Below are 15,611 nucleotides of genomic sequence, written 5' to 3' on the forward strand. Positions count from 1 at the left end.
CAGTATTCCTGCTTCTGTTTTGGTTTCTTTTTTCATGTATGGACTGTTTGTGTTTGTGTTTGTTTTTTTTGTTTTTTTTTTTTGTTTGTTTTTTTTAAACCTTTGCCTGAATTATGATTCTGGATTGTTCTATTAAAACTGCAACTGGATCTTACCTTCTTGCCTTCCGTGACAGTAGCTTTCTGGACATTGAAAAAGGGAGTGTTATTGCTGTCAGTAGAGGCCTCACTGAGTCATCGGATTTTATAAAAAATATCTTAATTTGTTCTGAAGATAAACAAAGGTCTTATTAGTGTAGAATGACATGAGGGTGAGTAATGACAGAATTTTCATTTTTGGGTGAACTAACCCTTTAAGATTTATGCAAACTTGATTTGTGTAAATTAAATTATTTTGTCTTGTGGACTGTATGTAAACACAATGCTACTGTGAAACAGCTTATTCAGGACAGTATACAAAATAAGATGCAATTTTTATGTTTCTCTTATGTTAAGATTTAAGATCTAAGATTTTGCATATTCTGCAAGGGGATGTAAACTTATGAGCAGAAATTTATAAGAGCATAGGGGGTGATTTTGGACACAGCCTGACTTTCCAATGCTTTATGTCTCTTAGGGTGCCATTTAGGACACACCATAGAAACTTTTAAAACCAATTGATTCAATAGTATACTATCAAGACATTGATTCCAGTGCTAAGAGTTATTGTGGACAAACTGATTCAATGATTCAGATTTCCCTGCACTACATTTGAGATTGAGAGAGTGGATCAATATCTCTGTATGGTACAATATAGTGTGCTATTTCGAATTTAGCCAATAATTGATTTCCACTGCTTTTGGTAATATATGCAGATTTTCCTGTTTAATATGGAATATCTTTTATTTCATAAATCATGTTATAGGATCTAGTTCAAAATATGATCGTGTTATTGTGTGTTGTTCTACATCATGTCTTTGTACACTGCTTTTGCTTAGCACATAGCCTATCCATATGCACATTTTGATACATGACTACTTTTAATAGGCTTTTTAGTGTATTTTATCTCCAAATGAAATATTAATACCAGTAGTAGTAAGTCTGTGTACCAACATAATGGCATTAGGTAAAAGGATTTTTTAATAGGGCTAAATTAATAAAGTACTGTACCTTTAAGAGCGGAAACAGCTCCTGTTCTCTCCTCCACCCTCTGCTCTGTTCAATGACGCTTTACAACATCGCTTTCACCGATCAAGTCACGAATGAAAGAACGAATCATTTACAGGTAAAAAGTCATATGTTTTATATGAGGATGTGCATTTATTTGCTTTTAATGATTAGATTTGTCGTTAATACGAAAGAGAGCGGGGCAGTTTCTCACCTGTCTTCGTGACGATGCTTAAACACCTTGTGGCTGAAAACAGACAGCTGTCACAGTATAGTTCAATCAAACAATAACAGCGCTAAATAATATTGCCGGCTCTTATATATGAGCTTATTTCAGCTTTTTAAAATATAGCTGCTATCTCAAATGCATGTTGAGTTTAATTATTCATGCTGCGTTTCACGGAGAAAGGTGGTGCATCAACATTTAGCCTGTATTTCTTAAAAATACAGTATTAAAGTGAGTTATAGATTGACTGTACAATAGAGATTTTCAGATTAGGATGACAGAAATGACGTCATCCAGGGCTCGCTCCAGCAGTGGATCTGGAGAGGCAGCGGATGTGATGTGAACGGGAATCACCATCTGCACCATGAATGTGTAGATTGTCAACAAAAAAAGAGGTTTATATTAAGCATTAAATACTATTGAACGTTTATGCATTATAAATTAGTATTTCAGTTCAGACTAGGAATTTCTGTGCCAAATGGCTGCATTTTTTGTAACCTCTTTAAGGTAGAGCCACTAATAGGGCCTGTTATATACATATGACCAAAGTCCTCTATGGTTTTGAGCCCCTGGGAGAGGAAGCGCACCCATTAAAATTACGTACCATGAATTGTAGTGATGATTGCTGTCTGTAAATGATGCACATAATTTTATAACATGATAAATGCATGTTAAATAGGCTAATTGAGTGGTTTCTGGTTTTTCTATATTATATTATAGAGCACTCTGCTGTGTACCATCATAGTAGACTTGGATGTAAAAGCAGCTTTACAGGGAGTGAATGTCAACATTACAATTTAGAGTAATCTGTTGGCTGCGTCAAAATTATGTAATTTCAGAAATGTATTTATAATCACGCAGTTAGCTAACAATGTAATAATTTAGGCAATTTAATTTACAGTCACTGTTAGCAAATGAATTTAAGGTATAAACAATAAGCTAATTGAAGTAAATATATAAGTAATTGCACAATATGTATGGTGTTAATAATTTTAACAATATAAGAATTAAAAAAAGGTCTTCTTATTTTAGTACAGTGATTGTTTGCAGTTTGCACCTTTTGTAATAGTTGTGTCCCTCAATTTTCCTCAGTGTGGAAAGATGGATCTTAGAGTTCACTCTTGGAAAGGGTTCAAATATGCAGAAGATGCTAGAAAACCAAAAAAAGCGCAATATATAGAGGATTTTTCAAATGAACAGAGGGCAGTTTAACTGCTCAGGAAAAACAAGTGACTGGTGAACAACCCTCACAAAAACATAATTGATCAACTAAGTAACAATTGCGCAGTATTAAGATTTAAGGGTATGTAAACTTTTGAAGTGGTTCATTTGTGTAAATTCAGTTATTTTGTCTTGTGGACTCAACATCTGTTAATGTAAAACAGCTTATTCAGGACAGTACAAAAATAAAAAATAAGATGCAATTTTTAAAATCCCTATTTTGTTAAGATTATTAACATCATGCATATTCTACAAGGGGTATGTAAATTTATGAGTAAAACTGTAGCTGAATTCAGTTTTTCAATTGTTAATCTACAACCACATTAAATCACAATGAAATCAAAATTGACCGTTCTTATTTTTTATGGAATATTGCACTATTTATTATAAATGATTTAATTAGTTTGATCATGCACATCATTATTTTTTATTTTTTTTAAATGTATTTGCCTCCTTGTAGTCTTTAATCAAAAGAACTTCCCCTCCCTCTTGCAATGATATTTCTTCTCTGATGGTGTGTCTACTGTCCTGAGGATGGGACAATAGCCTCTGCCCTCCAGCAACCTGTCACTCACATGAGATCACTGCAATAGCAAACCACAACGATCCAATCAATTCCAATTGACAAAATCAAGTCCCGTCCCACATTTCTTTATGTTCAAAAAGAATATAAAAGACAATAACAACTTCTGTTTCATGCCAACATTTACATTAGCCATACATTCAGTCAATACATATATCTGATACATAGATCTACATATCACTACAAAGGGATTAAACCCATCACTAGACAGGCCTATAGAATGAATATATAAAATAGATTGAAATGTATCAAATGTTAGATAAAATCACAATAAGGACATTTTTGTCCCCACACATTAAATAATATATTTAAATATATGTAATATTTAAATATATCTTAAATGTATTTAAATATAATTTTGCTCTAAACACACATTTATTTCTGACTTTGGCTTTCAGTATATTACAAATTTTATTTTATTTTCTGTTTATTTGTATTTCAGGTTTGTAGGGCCTGTTTGACTCTGAAAACCATGGACAAAGTGTGACATTGGTGTATTTCATATCATCTCTTTTCCCAACTCTTCATTCTCTATCAAGATGGCATCATGTGTTTCCGGCTGCTCTTCAGTGATGAGGTTCTGTCAGAAGCTGAACAGGCTAAAGACGTTGGAGGATGATGTGATGGCAACATCACTGAAACGTTGTCTGTCCACAGTGGACCTCGCTCTGCTTGGAGTAGGTGGAATGGTGGGATCAGGCCTATATGTTCTCACAGGAACTGTTGCTAAAGACACCGCAGGACCAGCTGTCGTGGTGTCGTTCATCATAGCAGGAGTTGCATCTCTCATGGCAGCACTGTGCTATGCTGAGTTTGGTGCCTCGTGTACCAAAGACAGGCTCCGCCTACATGTTTACTTATGTCTCCTGTTGGGAGAAATCTGGGCTTTCCTGATTGGTTGGAATGTAATTTTGGAGTATATGATTAGGCGGGGCAGCAGTAGCTCGTGCGTGGAGTGGCTATCTGGACTCTATTTTCAATCACCGCATCCAGAACTTCACTGAAAGTCATGTGATGCGTTGGGACGTGCCCTTCCTTACTCATTACCCAGACCTCTTAGCAGCTTCCATCCTCCTAGTGGCTTCATTTTTCATCTCATTTGGTGTTCGTGTCTCATCTTGGCTCAACCACATCTTTTCGGCCATCAGTATGGTAGTCATTGCCTTTATCTTGGTGTTTGGCTTCGCACTGGCTGATCCAGTCAACTGGAGCGCTCAGGAGGGAGGCTTTGCCCCATTTGGATTTTCAGGTATTATGGCAGGAACTGCAACATGCTTCTATGCCTTTGTTGGCTTTGATGTGATAGCAGCTTCCAGTGAAGAGGCCAGTAATCCTCAGAAGGCTGTTCCTGCGGCGACTGCCATATCACTGGGCCTGGCGGCCACAGCCTACGTCCTGGTCTCCACAGTTCTTACGTTGATGGTTCCATGGCATACGCTCGACCCAAACTCAGCTCTGTCAGATGCGTTCTTCAGACGGGGATATAGCTGGGCTGGGTTCATTGTGGCTGTGGGCTCCATCTGTGGTGAGTATGAGTTGGTGGTTGCCGTATAGGTTTTCGATGGCCAGTGTTAATATATAGAGAGCAGGGTGGATGAACCACTTATTCATGAAATATTCATTCGCAAAAAAAAAAAAAAATTCATTCATTCATTAATTTGCAAAAAAAAAAAAAATTGGTATTAGTGGCCAATAATATAAGCAAATTATTCAGTCACATGTCTTGTTGAAGCAATATCACATCACTTTTTTGATGCGCTTTTAGGAATCTACACAGCAAAATCTCCAGAGTTACATCAACTCTGCTCAGAGTACATATGGCCCCTCTCTAGTGTTAAAATAACACCGAAGCAGAATTAAAATAAATGAGAAAACTACGCTATAAATTAAGTAATGATTGCACATTAGTGATGAACACCTGCTGTTAACAAGCATAATCACTGAAAAAAAGAGAAACACAAGAACTACAACTGACTTCAGTTACAGCCAAAAATAATTGCTTAATTATCTCATTAACTTTAACTCTGGTTCAGTGTTACTTTAACACTATTTAGAAAGGGACCATATGTACTCTGAGCAGAGTTGATTTAACACTGGGCATTTTACAGTGTATTCAATAAATTTCCAGGATGGATATATACAGTATATAAAATTTATATACTTAATATAATAAAATAATAAATAAATAAATAGATAGATAGATAGATGGATAGATGGATTGATTGATTGATTGATTGATTATTGTTATACCTTGATGAATAGAAAGTTCAAAAGAACAGCATTTACTTGAATTAGAAATTTTTGGTAACATTATAAAGATCATACAGCAACTTTTGATTAATGCATCCTAGGTATATAGAAGTGTGTGTGTGTGTGTGTGTATATATATATATATATATATTATTGTTATTCTTGCACACCAAATAAGCATATTAGAATATTAGATTTCATGAGGGTCATGTGACACTAATGATGCTGAAAAATTCAGCTTTGCAGTCAATGTACAGCCTTGCAGTTTAAAATATATTGACATAGAAAGTTATTTTAAATTGTCATAAAATTTCACAATATTACTGTTTTTGCTGTATTTTTATTAAATAAATGCAGCCATGGTGAGCATAAGAGCCTTTCAGAAACATAAAAAAGCATTTCTGACCCCAAACTTTTGAACGTTAGTGTGTGTACAGATCCATACTGATGTTCATATGGTCACTTTGACATGTAAAATATATTTATTATATATTATATATTGTATTTATTTAAGGTTCTTTTATTTAAGATATTGTTTTTTTGGAAGACATGACTGAACTTTATACATATCAGTCTCTATAACTGTTATGTTGATATAGATAAAGAAGTATTGTTAGATTATTAAAAAGAAGACTATGGAGTTTATACTGTTTCCTATTTTGTCTAATTAAAACCGTCTAATCTCTCTCATCTAGCCATGAACACTGTGTTGCTCAGCAACCTCTTCTCTCTCCCGCGGATTGTGTATGCCATGGCGGAGGATGGCCTCTTCTTCTCTGTCTTTTCTCGTGTCAACCCTGTAACCAAAGTCCCAGTGATCGCCATTCTTGTCTTTGGCAGCCTTATGGCATTTCTTGCCCTCATCTTTGATCTAGAAGCACTAGTCCAGTTCCTCTCTATTGGCACTCTGCTTGCTTACACGTTTGTAGCGGCCAGCATCATAGTGCTCCGCTTTCAATCGGATAAAAGTACTGGGAGCTCAGGAGGAGGTGGAATCAAGACAGATGCTTCATCCACACCTTCACTGAACCAGTCAGGGCAGCAGGTGGATCCATCTGTGGCAGTGAATGAGACCCAGACCTTTGCACAGGACAGCGGAGAGCCGAAGGAGTATGAATCTTTCTCTGATAAACTTCAGCTGGTGGAGAGGCAGAAGGCGGTGAAGGAGAGACGTGCTGCTGGAACACTGAAGGCTTGTTGGGAACCGTATTTGGGTCGTATACTGGGGGACTGTGAGCCAGGGGAGGTGGTGGCGTTCTCTGTGCTGGCTCTGATGGTCAGTGCAGTCTCTCTTTGTGCTGTGTTGGTGTTTGGGAATAACCAGCTTCATCTGCCTGTCTGGAGTTTCACTCTGCTTCTGGTCATCTTCAGTCTGGTCTTCCTGCTCAGTCTGGCTCTCATCTGGGTCCATGAACAGCAGCCCAATCACAAGACTTTCAGGTGAGTAACTATTAGGTAATGAGTTAGACACTAGACAAAACCACAGAATACCAGATAGTTAAAGGGTTAGCAAAAAAAGCAAATTCTGTCATCAATTTACTCACTGTCATGTCATTCAGAAACCATACAATTTCTGTTCATCTTTAGAACATAAATAAACGTAAATTTTTTAATAATTTAAAATTTCTGTCCCTTCCATTTGAAGTGTATTCTCCCAAAACTGATGTTCAACAAGTTCATAAAGAGATCGTAAAAGAAATCCAAATTAATTTAATTTAGGATTTTATTAACATATTGATCAGTGAAAATATTCACATATTGATCAGTGAACATTCTCAGAGCACTCTTTTTATGAACATTTTGAACCAAGGTTTGGTTGATTAGATTTTTCATGGAAGGACAGAAATCTCTATAAGATAAATAAAAAAATATTTATTTAAAAGATGAAAGTCTTATGGGTTTGGAACAACATGAGGGTGATAGATGACAGAATTTTATTGTTGGTTGAACTTTACACTTTAATAAATGGAAATGAATGTATGGTACACGTAATTAGTTGAATTTCATTTATTATTGAAGCACGTGTGTTTTTATCTTACACACATATTTGTCTAATATTCGTCCTGTGCAAGCCTACATAATGAAATGTTACAATTGCTTATACTGTACAGTTGTGATCATAAGTTTATTTACACCTTGCAGTATCTGCAAAATGTTAACTAACTGATCTTTTAAACTTGAATGTGTAATGAATGACAACTGATAAATACTAAGAGCATTTGGGAGTAAACTGAGGATACTGATATCTGATATAAAATCATGAAAAAATTGTTTCAGTCTAGAGATGTAAATAGATTTTAGCATTGTTTGTTTAATGTAAATTAGATAATTTCAAAATGAGTTTGGTTTAGGAGGAATTGGCAGCAACAAACCAAACAAACACACAAACTTTTAAACTCCCTTTATTAAAAAACATATAAGTAAAGAAGAAAAAAAAAAAAATGCCAGTATACCAGGAACCACATGATAATCAGTTCATGTAAGATGTATGTAAAATAATCACTGAATAGATTTCTTGAACCAGTTGATTTAAACACAGATATTGAGATTCATAGAAATAAGTCACTAGTATGTGTTTCATCATTCAGGTTCCTCTGGTGCCATTTGTTCCTGGCTTCAGCATCCTCCTGAATGTATTTCTCATGTTGAAGTTAAGTCCGCTCACCTGGATCCGTTTCACCATATGGCTCGCAGCAGGTACCAGTTCATCCATTTCACTTCTACTTCACCACTGTATTGTGAATTACATAAACATAAATTTAGTAAAAAAAAAGTAAAAAAAAGTAAAGCAGCAAAGGAGACATAAACTTTATGAACTGACCGACTCAGTACAGTACAGCATTATCTTATTAAAGAAAATTACTGAAAACAATAAATGTATCTCTGTCTTATAGTGATAGTACACCCAAAAATAAATATCTACCCTCATATTGTTCCATTCTGTAAGTCTTTATTTCTTGTGTAAAACACAAAAGGGATGTTAAGCTGAATGTTTAACCTACTTTTTTCTTATCATTAAAGAGAATGGCAGCCATTACAAGCTGTGTTTCCATTACAGATTTACACAAAACATTTTCGATATTTTCTAAATGTCGATAAAAACTATTGCGAAATGACGGCATTTCCATTAACCAATGTTATGAGACTAAACTAATTTTTTCCTTTAGCATAATTATTCAAAAATTATGGCAATGAATGTTGGTAGGTGTACGTATATCCCAGCCATTGCACTAGCCATTATTTTTAATGGAGATGTATAGGTGTGATGTCCAAGCATTAATGGCAAGGAAAGCCCTTTATACTTCGGAGCAGCCACGTATGATGTGTTTCTGGGTGTTTCTCTATCCTATCTGCTTCAAGGACTTGATACATTGTGGCATTTCTTTGCTGTTTAGAATCCAGTATTCCTGTAATTCTTTTTTCTTTTATGAGTTTAATAAAGAACTCTGTCTCGTCTTCTGTTCAAACATACCACATCATCTTTAAAGAATGATTGACTTTAACATACGCCAGATGACCTGTAAATGCGAAAAAAAAGAAACTGTTTCCATTGCAGTTTTGCTAAATTTCTTTTTTTAAATTGCCTGAAAAACCACCTCCGATGAGCGAAAAAAAAAAAACATTTTTAAGATATATAGGAATTTTTGTAAAATATTTGACGTGTTTCCATTGGGCGTATTTTTAATTCACTATTTTCAATTTGCACAATTTGAAGGGAGGTGTAAACGCGACTACTGTCAAGCTCCAAAAAGACAAAAAAGTACTCTTAAAGTTTTTTAAACCCATCCAGTAGCTTTGTGCATGGAACATTCTGAATTGTAAATTGTTAGTCACAGATTTGGTAAGATGTAGAAAGAATTTTCATTTTTTGAGTGAACTGTCCCTTTAAATTATTTTCACACTGACATTTTGTTTGGAAATTGCTTGTAGCTAATAGCCTCGAGTTCAAACTATTAAATGTACTGTTACCCTGACAGGTGAATATAAAGACCATTATAATTAAATTTTAATTTCAATATTTTTACAACAAGTTATAAATTGAAAATGACATGTCTATAGATTGTTTAGACTTGTTTTCTTAGCTTTTTTTAGTCAAAGCTTATAGCTAAATGGTGGATGCTTCGCCATGTGCAAGCTCTTAAAGAGACAAGGCAGCTATTGTCTTTAGTGTCTCAGCATTAAAGGGATAGTTTACCCAAAAATGAAAATTCTGTCATCATTTACTCACCCTCAAGTTGTTCCAAATCTGTATTATTTTCTTTGTTCTGTTGAACACAATGGAAGATATTTTGAAGAATGTGTTAAACTGAACAGTTTTGGGACACCATTGACTTCCATAGTAGTTTTTTCCTACTATGGAAGTCAATGGTGCCCAAAGCGTCCTGGTTACAAACTTTTTTCAAAATATCTTCCTTTGTGTTCAACAGAACAAAGAAAATTATACAGATTTGGAACAACTTGAGGGTGAGTAAATGACGACAGAATTTTCATTTTTGGGTGAACTATCCCTTTAATTGGCTATGGACTCATCTGTGGGAAAAGAATAACATGATTATCTTCAGCTCCTGTCAGCACTGCTACAAACCATTTAAACAGTTAAACCAGCAGAGTCACATAATCAAATTTGTCCTCTTCCTCTGTCACAGGTCTTCTGGTGTATTTCGGGTATGGCGTCTGGCACAGTAAGGAAGGTTTACGGGAAAAGCAGGGGCAGGAAGTGGCAGCGCGATACGTGGTCCTTCCCAGCGGCAGCCTGGTGGAGACAGTCCAGAACGTCCAGCCTGAAGGACACACTCACAACACACACACACCAACCCTCGACAATCCACCTGCCAGCAGGTGATCTGATCATGCTGAGGTGTGTTTACAGTACACCTGCATGCCTGCCTGCTCTATTACTCTTGCTTTCTTTCTCTTATGTTTCACTTCCATTTACTACTGCTGTCACCATGTTCAAGATAAACCAAACTGTTCATCACGGATTAAAGGAATGTTTGGGTTTGATACAAGTAAAGCCCAGCATTTGTGGCATAATGTTTATTTCCATAAAAAAATAAACTCATTTCAACTTATACCTCTTTTTTTAATGCAGAGTGGGACTTTAATGTTTGCAGATTGGCCTCATTCACTTCCTTTGTAAGCGTCTCACTGTAACTCAGATATTTGCTTATTTTTTTAGGAAGGACAAATGTAAAAACATGTAGTAATCAACATTATGCCACAAAGACTGTGAGAAAAAACTTGTACTGAACATGAAATATTTCTTCTAAAGTCAGTAAGTCATTGTATTTTATGTATTCAACTTCCTTTGTTCGGCATCATAAACATAACTGTGGGCCATTTACTTTCTTTCTTATGTAACATATCCACTGTTAAGCTACTTTAGCAATTATGCTGGCTTGTATGTAAATTATATATGGGAATAAGTGAAGTGCACCATAATTCTCTGGCCCAACCGGATTCAGTATCTCCATTGTCTTTTATGGTGTTTACATAGAGCCTGAGTAGATCCGCTTTGCTGCTCTTTGAAAGCTGAAACCTTTAAGACAGGCTGCTGTTTATCATTCAAACACTGATGGAAGTTGGTGCTTGAGCATATTCAGAGGAAACATTTTTATTTGTGTAGTCCAAACACTGAAACACACAGTATGATGGTACGTTAATTTATAATGCAAGTAGTCTGTGGTTGTTGAAAGATAATTTGGAATATAGTTACTGGCAGATACCTGATATTTTTATGGTTTCTGCAGATCTGTGGGAATCACTGACAATCACTGGTTGTTAGACAGAATATATAGGGTCTGTTTAAAGGTCTCTGAGTGTCTCAGCAAATGCTGTAATGGGATCATGTGGAATCTACTCAAATCTATCTCCCTTCCCCCGTCATATCCTCCCCCCACACACACATACTCTGACAGCCATAATTTTAATTTAACAGAAGGCAGGAATCATTAAGGGATCACATGAATCTACTCAAACATTACCTATTTTTACACATAAATTGTCTTTTGTGTGTCTGGGTCACAAACACACTCTTTAAACACACACTAACCTCAGTGTCCCTGATTCCAACACTTCTCTCTGTTTTGTTTTCCATCGCTTTTCTGCACCATCATGAATATTTATTTTTATAATACGGTATAACTGTATAGTTATTTATTTTTCAGTGTAACCCAACCAAAATCATGTTTTAATAATGTTCACTATTCATGATGTTAAAGTGAATTAAGTATTTCTGTTTTTCATATGTTTGTTTGATAACCTTTTGAAACCTTAAGCTGCTCTTGAGTAATCGTGTTTCATTTGTGTCCACTGACACTCCTCACTTGCCTTACCTTTGCAAACACACTTACCCTAACATTTACTAATCCTTATTCCCACACTCAGATTTGCACATCTCATGTGGCGTCGACACACACACACACACACACACCAAACTCCCCTTATTCTCACACACACTCACACAGTGTGGCGTGACAGAGCTGGGACATTTACTTGGCATTGGTACCTTGGAACTGACTGGTTGTTTTAGCATTTGGGTCAGTGACACACATTTTTTTTTTTTTATTGTCCAAATCTATTAATTTATTAAATATATATGAAAAAAAAATACATTTCATACATGCAATTACTTGAATACACCTCTTTTATGATAAATATGTTTCTAATATAAATAATAATAACAAAAAAATGACAGGGTGATACAACTCCTGATTTCAGAATGAAGAAAAAACTTATTAAAAGGATGAAGTTCTTGAAAATAAATAAATTTATCTTTTATTTTATTCTTAGAAAAAATACTATAAATATTTGAAAAACTATTTGAGAAGAGATCATTTCCAAAAACATGACACACGCATTTAAGGGTGTGTTAACACTTTTTGAAAAGAAAATGACACATTTAGTCCTGGTTTCGCTGTCATTTTTGACACCAAGCCTAATGACACAAAAGAAGAGGCATAAGGATAAGGTCACAACCTGATTGGACAGCTTTTCTGATGTATATTCTGTGACAGAACTTGCCAAACATCCAAAACAATGCTGTGTGCTAAATGCGCTTGTTGTATGTGTGTACATATGGTGGCATTTTTCCCAGCTGAGAACTCATAAAGAGCTTATAAAATGTGTAAAGGAGTCAAAACAGCAGCATAAATTCCTCCATTGCACACAAATGAAGATCTGCTGCAGAGGAAGACGTGGTTTTGATGCCTGTACTAAACTCTAATGGGCAACATAGCTCTTATGATGAGAGAAATCAAGTATGCTTGAGCATTCTATACTTTATAGGGTCACACCTTGTGACATCACATCTTGTTTTTAGTTTGTTTATCTTTGGTCTGTGTTGTTGTGTTCATATTTAAGTCTAACCACACCAGACTTTGTTTGGAAGTAGACCCAGACCCTCTGAAAATGTGGGTCTCGGTCCGCTTGTTTGGTGCGCACTAGGGTTCAGATGTCAGCGTTTACACTTAATCAAATAAACCACACTAAGCATGTAATCGCACCAGAGTTCATTTTAATCAAACCAAACCTGCCAAGTGTGAACAAACTCTTAAACATTTAGTCATTGAGCAAGCTTCATGATTTTATGTTTCATGATTGACCTTATTAGAATAGAAGAAGAATAGAATACTCAAAATTATATTGGCAAACACATACACACAGTGTTGAGAATTACTGGCCCCCTGATCACCAGTGTGCCCTTCAGATCACTTTACCTTGAGTTTCTCAAAGTGGACTGTCCGTTTTAGTTGGGATGCATTATAAATGTTTAGCAACTTACAACTTAAATGACTAATAATAAATTATACTTCACGTTAACACTATATTATTGAGAAACAAGCACAGAACGGACCCTTTCCTCGGTACAAGCATAGAAGAGTGTATTTTATACATATATAGATACTGGCTGGACAGCAGATTTTAAAAAATATTCCATACAAAAGCAAGTAAGGGATATTCCACTTCACAAGCCCCTGTAATCTCCCTCACCCCCTAGATTTACAGCGTTCCCTTCCTCACAGATTGACCCAGATTATCCCTGTAGAGAGAGTCAGTGCAGCTGCAGATTATTGTACAGCGCTACACACATTCAACAAAAAACATGATGTGTCATTCTACTTCCTGCTGTTTCTGTTTAATCATGCACACTCCTAATTCTTCCTCTCTGAAATAAAGAATGTGACTGCTCCATCTCGGTATACCAAAATGTCATTATATATTCCTGTTTATGTCCTTCATACCATTTTTATCAATCACATGATTAGGGTAAAAGCCCAACACATCACATTGTGGCTGCCCATCCACTGCTTTAGATAGAATATTGATATAAATTACTCCCTTTACTGAGCGCACTTGCTCTGGTGTTTGTTCAGACGCTTCTAATGGAGGTTTATATTCCAAGTCTGCTTTCTACTTTTGTTCAACAGCTGTCTTGAAATTGTATCTAAAACTGTCTGCCAGTCCACTCTGCTGTATAATCCACTTCATGTCTTTCTGGCAGCCAAACATAGTTGCTTAATGAGGATGTTGAAGACTAGATGAAGGCACAAATCCCAGTTAACAAGTAAATATTATATCTGTATGTTTGTATAGCACATGTAACCAATGGCCTTAATGATTCAGATACTGAAGCATTCCCAAAGTTTTACATACAGCTACTGTAGACTTGTAATTTTACACTTGTATAGACTGTAATTTTGTGGAATTTAAGATTATTGAATCAAAGATGAAAATGATTATAAAGCTGGGATCTTGTTTTAAAGAAATTTTGGAGCACTGTTTTTGTCTTAACCTCTTTCTACACATTTTCCTGTAAACCAGCTTGGTTTGTTTATGCCCTTCTCACTTGCACTCTCATCTCTTATTATGAAATTTCCTCTTTGTTGTGTCATGAGCATATACCTCTGTCTTTGTAACATTCTGTTATAGTGATGAATAAATGTTTTGAAGCATCATATGGTTCTGTTATTCATATAATTTGTGGGGTATTCTTTTATATTTATTTTTGTGGAATTATTATTATAGTTAATATTAAGTCACAAAAAGTATAGTATAAATTTTCTTTTAAATAATCCATGGTAAAAAGGTTAACAACAGGAATGACAAATAAATATATCTGACAGGAATGGATTATTAGGTTAAGCTAAACTTGTAAGAAGTCACATGGGAATTTTTTCCAATTACCAGTTTAACCTAGACGACCCTGGCTTAAATAGGTGTACATAGATAATTGGAGCATTAACTTTTGCTATGTGTTTGTCAAATGCTACATGAATGATGCAGCTTGACAACCAGAATCTACCCAGACTCCATAATATGACCCCCATCATGTTTAGCTGCACATGAGAATCCCATCAGTGCCACAGAACAAAACACTGGGGTTAAATTTCGCTTATACATGCTGAGTTTGTCAGTCCTATAAACACAATATTTTTCCATAGTAATGTGCAATACAGTGTTTACCTTGAGTTTACCACAGGCACCAACACAGGAAACAGTGTGACAGAAAACATTGTGTGTGCAGTTGATTCAATATTACATACAGCACTGATAGACTGATGGATCTCTGTAGTGAAAAGATGAGGTTTCACTCAAACCTGAGGGTTACCATGACAACAACATACTGAGGCCTTTGTCAGTAATACATTCACATCTGTTCAGTTGTCAAGGTTAAAATTATCTTAGTTCACAACATTAACTAATGTTAACAGATCTTAATGTATTATTGAAGGTTGAGATTAACATTAACAACGAAAAATAAATGCTTTAGAAGTACTGTTCATTGTTAGTTCATGTTAACTAATAGTTAACAAATGAGACTAAAATGGAAAGTGTTACTAATTTATGAATATGTAAAAGATAAAAATTACAATAACCACAACAGATTATAATATTCTGGGTGTTGACAGCCCAGACTCTCTGTTGTCACTTATTATTTAGCTGTTTCGACGTTCTCCTGTGTTACAACTGTCTCTGATCAAGTCAAATTTACATTCTACTGGCATATGCAATAAACATACACCATACACAAACAGGGGAAAAAACAAATCTAAAGGAAATACATAATAATGGACATTAATGAGCAAGAAACAGCTGTAGAAATGATAAAAGTTGTATCGTTCTTGAAGTAATATTCTGAATGCATGTTGCCAAGTCAATGGAAGGATGATTGATTAAAGGTGCC

At 35.4% G+C, this 15,611-nt stretch overlaps 1 pseudogene; it reads left to right on the forward strand.

Moving 5' to 3' along the window:
• The first annotated feature begins 1,144 nt into the window (after window positions 1–1,144).
• On the forward strand, window positions 1,145–10,371 carry LOC125246656 (annotated as a pseudogene).
• The last annotated feature ends 5,240 nt before the right edge of the window (window positions 10,372–15,611 follow it).

The sequence above is a fragment of the Megalobrama amblycephala genome, linkage group LG15 (assembly GCF_018812025.1).
Source record: "Megalobrama amblycephala isolate DHTTF-2021 linkage group LG15, ASM1881202v1, whole genome shotgun sequence".
In the NCBI taxonomy this organism is placed as follows: Eukaryota; Metazoa; Chordata; class Actinopteri; order Cypriniformes; family Xenocyprididae; genus Megalobrama; species Megalobrama amblycephala.